This window comes from Plecotus auritus (assembly GCF_963455305.1).
Source record: "Plecotus auritus genome assembly, chromosome: 3".
In the NCBI taxonomy this organism is placed as follows: Eukaryota; Metazoa; Chordata; class Mammalia; order Chiroptera; family Vespertilionidae; genus Plecotus; species Plecotus auritus.
This window is the reverse complement of record NC_137772.1, coordinates 135,337,251-135,347,661: the sequence shown is the minus strand read 5'-3', so window position 1 is coordinate 135,347,661 and position 10,411 is coordinate 135,337,251. Positions and strand designations below refer to the sequence as shown.

Here is a 10,411-nt window from a genome sequence, read left to right as displayed (position 1 = left end):
GGGAAGTGAACCTTTGACAACTAATGAGACCTACTTACTGTAAAATTATCAAATAGATAATATTTATAAATGGCCTTTGACTGTACCAATAATAGTGTTCTGTGGAATGAGGGACTGAATAGTCCCTGGATGTCAAATACATTTCAGTAAGTGGATGTGAAGAATGTCACAAATGTCATCTGTGCATCATGATGATCAGCCAACATAGAAAATCCAACCTCTTGTGCCATTTTAGTCCCCAAATTGGGCAGATTATGATTTTTCATGTGAAAATTTAGTTGTTTCTCCATCATTGTTGTCTTCTTCCTCCTCTTCATGATTCCCACCTGTTTGTTGTTCTGGTTTCTCTATTGTGATCATTTCAAAATCATTCCCATTTTCACTACTGTGTGGGATCAGTCATCTTCCCGCCTGTCACTCTCTGTGTCAGAATGCCATTCTCCACCTGAGTTATCTATTCCATGATTCCTGGCCCTACTGTTCACTCCTCATCTTCCTTTTTCCCACTGTGACTTTTCCTCACTGTTGGATTTCTGCTGTTTTTTTGGTTTCAGATTTCTCATCTTTAAGTTGCTTTTGGTCCTTTATATTCACACTAGAGGCCCAGCGCACAAAATAGTGCACTTGTAGCTCACTGCCGCTTGCTGCTGCTTGTCGCTTGCCGCCCCACCTGCCGCTTGTCGCTTGGGCCGCCGCCCTGCCCGCTGCCGCTCATAGTTCACCGTCCCACCTGCTGCTCGTCGCTCACTGCCCCACCCACTGCCGCAAGCCACTTGCTGCCCCACCCACAGCAGCAGAGGTGGGGGAGGGACCGAGAAGTGGTCAATGTACCTCATGGTGACTGGTTGAGCAGTCGTTCTGGTTGTTATGCTTATGGTCCCTGGCCTTTTATTATATAGGATCATACAGAGGCCTGAAGGACACATCGGTGGTCAGATTTGGCAAGAACCAAAAGAGGCGCCTTCCTCTAGTTATGAGCTAAATGACGAGAAATAGAATGCAAGGAGCAACAGCAAGGAGAAAGATGCTGGCCAGAAAACAGCCTGCACCCACACCTACTCTCATTCCTGCCTGTCAGAGGGTGGCTGCTATGCAAGCAATCATAAGAATTAACCCCATGACAAAGGTTTTAAAGTGAACTGGGTCATAGATCCTCACAAGTACCTCATTTCTATCCAGAAAAACTTGATCATCATGTGGCTTAAGCTTGAATTTTTTCTTAGTTTCCATCTTTTGGGGAGTTTCTAGAATTTCCTCCTTCTTGGATTTTCACCATCTTTTTTTTTTCTTTTCTTTTCTTTTTCCTGTTTGTTTTTTTCATCCTTTAGATTTTCTTTCTTGCTCTTTTAATGTTCTTCTTTTCCACTTTTAGCTTTTCCTTTCCCCCTTTTTTATGTCTTTATTATACTTTGTTTTCATTATTTTTAGTGCCCAGTGAAAAATTTTTTTCTTTAAAAGTCTGTAGCAGTAGTCAACCACAGAATCCCTTATAAATAAAGCTTCCTCTCCTTTCTTGCTTTACCCACTTTGAATCCAAAGGGCAATCCACTGCTTTTGAATAAATAAAATAATCAACGGTGACCCATCATATTGGTGGGTTTTGTTGGACAATTGAATTGAAGATACTTGGCTACAGAGTTCTCTTCTTTAGTTGGTTCACCAATTTTCTGAATTTACTTCTTATGTCTGAAAAATATATATTTTAATAAATCATTCCAAGTCTCTGGAAATTGTCCTAAGGGTATACAGAAATATTCATTCAAGAAAATCTACTATATCTAGGCAAGAACAGTGAGAATCTGTGGCACTTAAGCCACAACTGTTCCATTACTCTCCCCACCCCCAGCTCTGCATGTGGAAGCTGTGCCCTGGCTGTATATGACATGGGAGGGTTCCCTCCCCGCACCTGCACCTCATCTAGGGCTACAGTTTCACCCTTAGAGGGGCAGACTGCTGGCATTTTTAACCCTCTCCAGCCCCAGGTAGAAGGGGCTCTCTTGCTGTGATGCAGGGCAGAAAGGACCGAGATCTCTCCCCAATACAGTCCCCCGCTGGTAGGGCAGAGCTTTGCCCCAGGTATCCTGGATTTATCAAAACTCATTAAGCTGTTACAATGAAGAACTGTGTGTTTTATTGTATCAAGTTTCACCTCAAATTTTTAAATTAGAAGGGAAAAATTTATTTGCAAATTTTAAAAAGATTTTTTTTTTAAATTTGTAGATTTACCTAAGGAAATTTGAGTGTTTAGAATACTGAATCTTTCTAATAAGGAAGCTATTATTCTGTTGCAGATACTGCTAATGGCCTCCCGGTATCCACTCTTCCAGTCCTCCTTTGATTTTCAGCTCAGCATACATTGCCATATAGTATATGAAACTGAATGTCCAGCCTATCTTGCCCTAAGTATGAGCATGTGACTAAGTTCTGGCTAGTGAGAAGTAGTGAAAGTGTTGAATGGGATCCAAGGACTTGCTTTAAAAGATGCTATGTCAGTTGTGAATGCTCATTTGCCCTTCCTACTATCTGGACATGATGGGTGGAATTCCAGCAGCCCTGTTGGACTGTCAGATGGCTTAAAGATGACAGGACAGAAATTTAGGGGTTTAAGGTTCTGATGACATTGTTCCTGGTATACTAGCCCTGAACTACTTACTGGGCTTATTTTATGTGAATAAAAACCTCTTTTGTTCAAGTCACCTATTGTTTTTTTTTTCTTTAGTTTTTTTTTTCACCTATTGTTTTGAGTTTTTATATTATATACAAACAAACTTTATGCTAACCTTTCTATTTTTAAACTTTTTGTGTGAAATATTTATTTATTTTTTTTGGAAATCATTTTTGTTTATGAAGTAGATGCCTGTTATTCTTGATTTAATTTAAATTACATCACTGATAACCTTTTAATTTCTTTCTTATTCTTCCAATTGCTTATGTACTGTACAAACTTCTGAGTGGGGAAGCAATCTCATATGTCTAGAAGCTAATTCTTCATTTTTTACTCAACCAGCATGTTCTAGGTATGCCTAGGACTTAGTCTTATTTTATGTATCCCATTTCCCTGGGATTTGCGAAGGAGTAGCTGTGTTGGCTCAGTCCACCATTTGAACTAACTTACTTTTCTTCAGGTGGAAGGAGGATGGATGGCTAGTGGAGTTCCCAAGTCCTTAGTGTATAATATAGAAACTAAGTAGGAGCCCCAAAGGAAGGCTTTGAGTGAAATTATTCTTACACTGGCTCTGGCCCTGGAACTGGAGTCTCTTTGGAGACTGAGGAAGAAATCACAGAGTTCTTGTTAGATTCTGGCATTTGAAGCAAGCCTAGGAGTGAGAAACTGTGCATCTTGCATTTTCATTCCACTTCTTCTAACATCCTCAATGATCACCTTGACAACTGTGACTTTAAAATATGGTTGAAAAGTGCCACTTTTGGAGAATCCTATATAATAAAAGGCTTTTATGCAAATTGTCCCCTCAGGAGTTGGACCTACCAGCAGGTCAACTGACCAGGAGTTCTACTGCTCGTTGTGATGTGTGCTGACCACCAGGGGGCAGTGCGGAATGAAGGAAGGCCCTGGCCGGCAGCTGGAAGGACTCGATCAGCCCTGATCTCCAGCCAGGCCTAGGGACCCTACCCGTGCACAAATTTCATGCACCGGGCCTCTAATAGGAACAGAAGAGCATTGGGTCCTCTCTTGTCCCCCACACATTCTTACCCCACACCCCGCAGCTATGCTTCTAAAGAAGGAGCTTTTGCTGACACTACACAAATTTTGCCTCACTCACTGCTTTCTGGAGATCAACCAGACAGGTGGAGTCTTCAGATCACCTTTGGAACCAAAAGATCTCTTTATACCATTCAATTGCTCTTATAGCTTTAATGGAAAACCCTATTTTCAGAACCAATAACAATTCTAGTTGGCTTTGTTGGTAAGTCTCTGCCCCACTGGTTTAAGTACATTAGTTTTTGTTAGAACCAAACTGAGTGATAGGCTGCCTTCTCAGAAATGGCCCTCAGTTTCTTATCCTGAGTGAGGACCAACACCCTCAGTAGGCAAAAACCTAAATGAATATCTAGCAATTCCTTTTTTTGAAGCTGCAAGTAGGGGAGAGGGTCCCAGGAAGCCAACTCCCAATTCTAAGAAAGTAAAGACACTATTCATGTTCTTTTCTTTAGATGATTATCATTTTTTACCCATGGTTGCATGGTCAACCTCTGAGACCTCTGTGACCACATTAAGGGGACAAAGTTATGACACCTCCACTGGCCTGCCTTCCCCAAAGCAAAAAGATCTTGTCTTCTGGTGATTATTTCACAAAGCCCAAGTCATCCTTGGAAGAAGGAAGTGAAAAAATATTCAGACAGCACTTTTTAGGGAAGTAACAATATTTCTGTGGCTGGTCTCTTTTAACACAAAAAAGACTGTGGCTTTTCAGAGCTTTTTAGAGATGTGTCTTGTTTTTGTGCATTTTGCAGCACTCGAAAAATAATAATAATAAGGAAATCGGTCTTTTATGGATTCTAAGAAAAAACAGTTTTCTCTTCTTTTTTGTTTGTCTCACATCTAATGCCAGAATCCTCTAGGAAGAGGGAGTGGATGAAGATTTTTCAAGAGAACTGGCTGTCTCACTACCAGAGTCATATTCCATCCCACATATGCAGACATGCATGTGCAGGAGAGAAGGCACTGTTTGTCTCACTGGATCATAATTTGGATGTTTGGTTTAAGTAGAAAAGCCCTATATTGTAGCTAACATGTATTACATCAAATTGCCCCTGAGGCTGATCATCAGAAACTGGATAAATAGAACCGTGAGCTCTGATAAAATGGCTCCTTGGGAGGTTCTCCCAGGAAGAGAAGAGAACACTGGACCCTAAATCAAAGAAGTGGATGCTTTAAAAAATATATATAACATTTGCATATATGTATAATTTAACATGTGCATATATGCACACATACATACATAAATGCACACACTCATCTAAATTTGTATATAGAGGTTTGACTATTTTCAGAACTTTTTAAGATACATCATTAACATAATGTCTCTTCATACTATTCCTTTTGATAACTCTCCCATTTATCTTCTTAATCATCTTTAAAATAAATGTTGCCTCTTTCTGAGTGAAAGGTGTTGAACTTTTCAGTACCTACAAATAAATCAACTGGTTAACTTCTGAAGACTGCTTTGCCTTCAAGGGAAGGAGAAGGTATGCAAAGGAAGATCGGAGCAGATATACTGGGCCCTTTGGCGCAATGTGAGCTCAATTCTGAGAATCCAGATTTAGGAAACAAACGAAATGTCAGACTGTCCTCCTCTCCTTTGTCTTGCTTCTCAGAGGTCCACTCAGTCTTTGGAACTAATGCCTGCCAACCTCAGGGGACTGTGTAATTGAGTAAAAACAGACCCAAAGTGTCAACAGTAAGACTTGGAATTAATACATCTTTGGTCCAAAATATTCATCTTGAATAAGTGTAATTTGATAAACTAGATATAATTTAATTATGCATATAGACAAAGAGGTGAAAAAAATTAAGTTCTCCATTATGAAGAAGGGATTCACTCTATGGTACACAATAGAACTAAAATTATAAGGACAAATATGGAGACAGAATAGAAGCCCCTATTTAAGTTCAAGAGATTTCTTAGACTTGTCTTTAATTTTCACACACAGTGATCTTAAATGTCTGTGAAATCAAGCATAGATTGCTACATTTGGCTTCTACTGAAATTTCAAACCCTATGCTTTTGACAATAAAATATGAATATTAATATAAATATTATTTAGCTTTAATAAATAAGAAAGAGAAGAGAAAGGATTAGTTCTAGGAAGGAATCACAGAGGCCTCTTCAGAGGGTTTCTAAAGATATGGCAGCTGGCTTTCCCCAGAGCAAATGATTCGAGAGAGAACAGCCGAGACAGAAGTTACCTAGCATCACTTGTGCCATATTCTATTGGTCACACTGTTCAATCCGGGCACAGTGTGGGGGGATTATAAAGAGGTATGAATACCAGGAGTGGAGCTCATTGGGGACTGTCTTGGAGACTGATTACCACAGTTCTGTAGAAAGAGACAGGTGGAAGGCATGAGTCAAATAAACAGTGCTGCCTTCTAGCAACTGAGCCACCATTTAATATCCTTATGATTAAAAAAGAATGGAAGCATATGACTTAGGCCTTGAGGCCTAAACAGGACCTTTTATTCCTTTACTCCTTCCTTCATTAAAATCTCTGGATCTTAGTACTCTCAAGAAGGGTGCATGAAGGAACAATGACCAAATGACAGAGAAGATAAGATGGCTAGTAATTTAATACATCTCCCTAAGCACCTGCATATAGAAGGCGGAGAGTAAGGGCTGAGCCCACTCGCCTATCCTACATACAGTAAAAAAGACAGAGAACCGTTCCTGGGGACAGCGACTCTGCCCACTCATTACAGGGTCTATCTTGGCCCCCAACTCTCACCAATCAGGTTAGCAACTCCTCTTCCCTTGTGATGGGGCAGGGAGGGATGGGAGGAGACAAGATGACAGTGGGGAAGGAACTGAAAATTCCTCTTTCCCTGTACAGAAATATTGTCGTCTCTGTTTTTCAGGAAAATGAAATATGGAAAAGTTGATTAAAGTTGAGTGAGAACTATTACCAAGAAGCTATGAATCAAAAATCCCAAGTTTTGAATTCAGCCATAGTGGTCCCGTTGGGTTAAAGATACCATAGTTGCTGCTGAACTTGTGATGAACTCCAATTTTTTAAAGCATTTTTTTCTATGTCACAGGTATTTGGGTTATATATTAAAATAACTAAAGATACACATCTAGTTATAAAGAAATAAACATGAGAGGAAACTTGGAATCATGTATTGCTACCTGTTCTTTTCAGAGTTAAGTAGACAGTGTCCCAGGAGTTAATTGTTAGACATGGGGCCTAGGCTTCTTCTTCTCTTTTTTTTTAACCCCAGTTTGATACTTTTTCTCTGTGGCACTGGGAAGAAGTTCCCGAGTATGTGCTTCCTGTAAAATTGACTGGAATCTTCCTCTTCCCCAGCTGTATGAGAGACAAGAGAATGTGGTAGAAAAAACACTGGTCTCAGAACTAGAAGCCTGAAGTAAGTCCCAGCTGCATCTTGGGTAGGCTTGTGCAATCTCGGCATACTCTCTTCAGTTTCTCCTTCTGAAAAATGAATATAATAATATTTGCTAACTTCTCGGGATAGTGGTAAGGAAGAAAGGAGATGTTAGCTGTGGAAGATCTCTGTAAGGTCCAGGTGCTGGGCAAAGGTAAGGAATCATCTAAATCTATTAGATGTCCAACTGCCAAACTAGGATGGCCATACACCTCACTTCGTTTTTTCTTTTTAATCCTCACCAGAGGAATGTTTTTATTGATTTTAGAGAGAGAGAGAGGACGAGAGAGAGAGAGAGATTGAGAGATGAGAAACATCTATTGGTTGCCCGCGCCCCCCCCCCCCCCCCCCCCCCCCCGGATCGAACTGCAACCTTTTGGTGCATGGGATGGGATGATGCTCTGACCAACTGAGCCACCCGGCCAGGGCTTTACACCTTGCTGCTTGTATTTTTCTGCCTTCAGTGTTTTTGACTCTTCCCCATTGTCATTGCATCCCCCACCCTCTTCACATGATTTTGTTGTTACTAATGGTGGTCCTGGATTCCGGAGCCAGAGTTTAAGTATTGAGACAGGTCGGTGACTGGGTTTTCTATGTGGGATGAGGCTTTCCCTTCCCCAAGACTACAAGAATGAGCAGAGTATGTGAGCACTGCTGTGGAGGGGAGAAAGCAAACAATCCTATCATTTAATGTGAATCTTAAAAGCTTTAGCCCCTGGGGTGAGTGTGGACATCCAGACTGGCTGGCAATTGCTCCTGCTAACAGAGTAGGTTTATTATCATAGAAAACCATTTCAATCCGCAGAGATTCCACAGGGGCCATTGCATGGTCAGGAGTATAATTAATAACAGAAGCATTTGGGAAAGATATTAACATTTATAGAGAGCCTTCCACGCTCAAGGCAGAGAGTAAGGTATGAGGTTGTGTTACTCTTACTCTGCAGAGGAGAAAGCTGAAGTTCAGAGAGGCTCAGTAGCTTATCAAGGTCACAAGCTTATAAATGGTAGTTAAGACTTGAATCCAGATCCTTTCACTTCCTGCAGTCTCACACCAGGGAGGGGCCAGTGCATGAGAGAAAATGTGTTGGGAAATAAATAATTAAAATAACGTAACCAATTGTCCAGAGTTTGGAAACTCTGGGCAAAAGGGAGATCAAAACATTGATCAAAAAAAAAAAATAAAAGCCTCATACTTCTGACTCTCAACAGCAGCCACAGAAGGCTTTTAATGAGAGCATTTTTTAGGCATTGTCATCAGGGGAAAGTCTAACAGCAGGGCTTTTAATGAGTGGGCAGAAGGGAAAGTCACAACGAAATAGAGACCTACACCAAGCATTTGCCATGTTAGTCTGGCAAAAAGAAATTAAGTGAAACTCAGAAAGTTCTCAAATACATAAAAAGATATTTTGTTTCACAAGTTATACAAACAAACTTCAAAATATGTGCACTTCTAGGAAACAGACTGCCAAGGGGTTAATAGTCAGTTCTTGGTATTGTTAAAGCACAGTCTGACTTACGTATCTGACTGAAATATTTTCCTTAGCAAGCACACTCTTTCCTGGTAGTCATTCTCAGTGTTTCTTCTAAAAGTCAACTCATACATTTGGTAGTCTGGTCACTGTAATCAGAAAAAAAAAATTTATTGAGCATATACTATTTGCCTGGCTATGACCTAGGTCCAGGGGATACAAATGTAAACAGAATACGTGCTAGCTTTCATGAAGTGGCAGCCTGTTAGGAAAAGCAATTAAGTCAACATGGAATTCTAACATGTGTGTTATGGTAGGACCTACAATGAACACAAAACATGGTGCCGGTGGCAAAGCAATAAAGGCGCATCTAACTCGGCCTGGAAGGTCAGAGAACGTTTCCTGGATAAAGTGCTATCTAAACCGAGGCCCCAGGGATGCACAGGAGTTCATGGGAGTGTATTAGGCAGAGTTCTACAGAGAAACAGAACCAATAGGAAACATGGAGAGAGATATATAAGGAGATTTATTACAGGCACTGGCTATATGTCAGGGAGGCTGAGAAGTCCCTCGATCTATCATCTGCAAGCTGGGGAACCAGGAAAGCGGAGTGTAATCTAGACTGAGTCCAAAGGCCTGAGAACTAGGGAGCCAATGGTGTGAGTCTGGTTCAAAGATGGGTGTCACAGCTCAAGCAGACAACAAGTTTGCCCTGCCTTCACCTTTCTGTTCTATTCAAGCCCTCAGCTGATTGGATGATGCCCACCTGCATTGGTGAGGACAGTCTTCTTTACTCATCTCCTGATTCAAAAATGATTTCTTCCAGAAACACCCTCACTGACTGACCCCCCCCCCCCCATGTAATGCTTTACCAGCTATCTGGGCATCCTTTAGCCCTGTCAAGTTGACACATTGATGAACCATCACAGAGGGTATATTCTCAGCAAGTGGAGGAATGCGAGCAAAGGAGTGGAGGTGAGAGAAAGGACTGTGTTTGGGGAACTGAAAGAGATGCAGTTTGGTTGGAATGTTGAGAGTAGAGATGGCTAGAGAGATGAGCAGGGGCTAGCCTTGAATGCCACGTGAGAGTTAGGACTTTATCCTAAGACAAATGGGAAACCATTGCAGGGGTTTAAGCATGAGAAAAAGATGATCATACTTGTGTTTTAGAAAGACCATCTTTCTGTGTGTATGTGTTTCAGAAGAGTTTGTTTAGTGACTTGGAGCATGAGGCATGGGATGGGGGACAAGAGTGGAAGAAGGATAACCAATAGGAGGCAGTTGTCATTCAGTCCAGAGATGGGGGTGACCTTGTCCAGGGTTACACCACTAGAGCTGGAGATAAGTAGACACATTCAAGAACTCCTCAATGGGTAGATTGAATCAATAAAGCATTGACATTGATTAAACATGAGGAATGAGGTAGGGAAGCAGCTATGAAGGCTCCCAGGTTTCTGGGGTGAGAACGTCAGCTCCTGAAGTTCCCAACCCTGCTAACGGAGCAGCTTCCAGAGAGATGCTGAGGAGTTCCATTTCGGAAATTGCTGGAGCATGTGTGGGGCATTCAAGGGAAAGGTACCTTCAATACAGAGGAGGAATCAGGAGAGAGACCTGAATGGGTTATGGATTTGGGAGTCATTGGCTAGTAAGTCACTGGCAGTTGAAGCCAAAGCTGAAATCACATTGGAAAGGCTGCCTCCAGCAGTCCTATCTGGAAAGAGGATTGGGAAGCTCGCACTTTTTCTTGGTTTGCACTTGTCAGATCATATGCTTATAATTAAAACAGAAAAGCCATTCTCATCTCTCCCCGTGTCCCTTG

The 10,411-nt window shown here is 41.4% G+C and overlaps 1 pseudogene across 1 annotated transcript in view; it reads right to left on the bottom strand.

Annotated features, from left to right (window-relative positions):
- Positions 1-252: 252 nt before the first annotated feature.
- Positions 253-10,411, bottom strand: part of LOC308244182 (translocation protein SEC62-like) — a 49,996-nt pseudogene continuing 39,837 nt past the window's right edge. The window contains exons 3-4 of the transcript in view: positions 901-1,667; positions 253-595 (exon numbers count right to left, since the gene is read on the bottom strand). The product of the transcript in view is annotated as a translocation protein SEC62-like (transcript). The remainder of the gene's footprint in view (positions 596-900; positions 1,668-10,411) is intronic.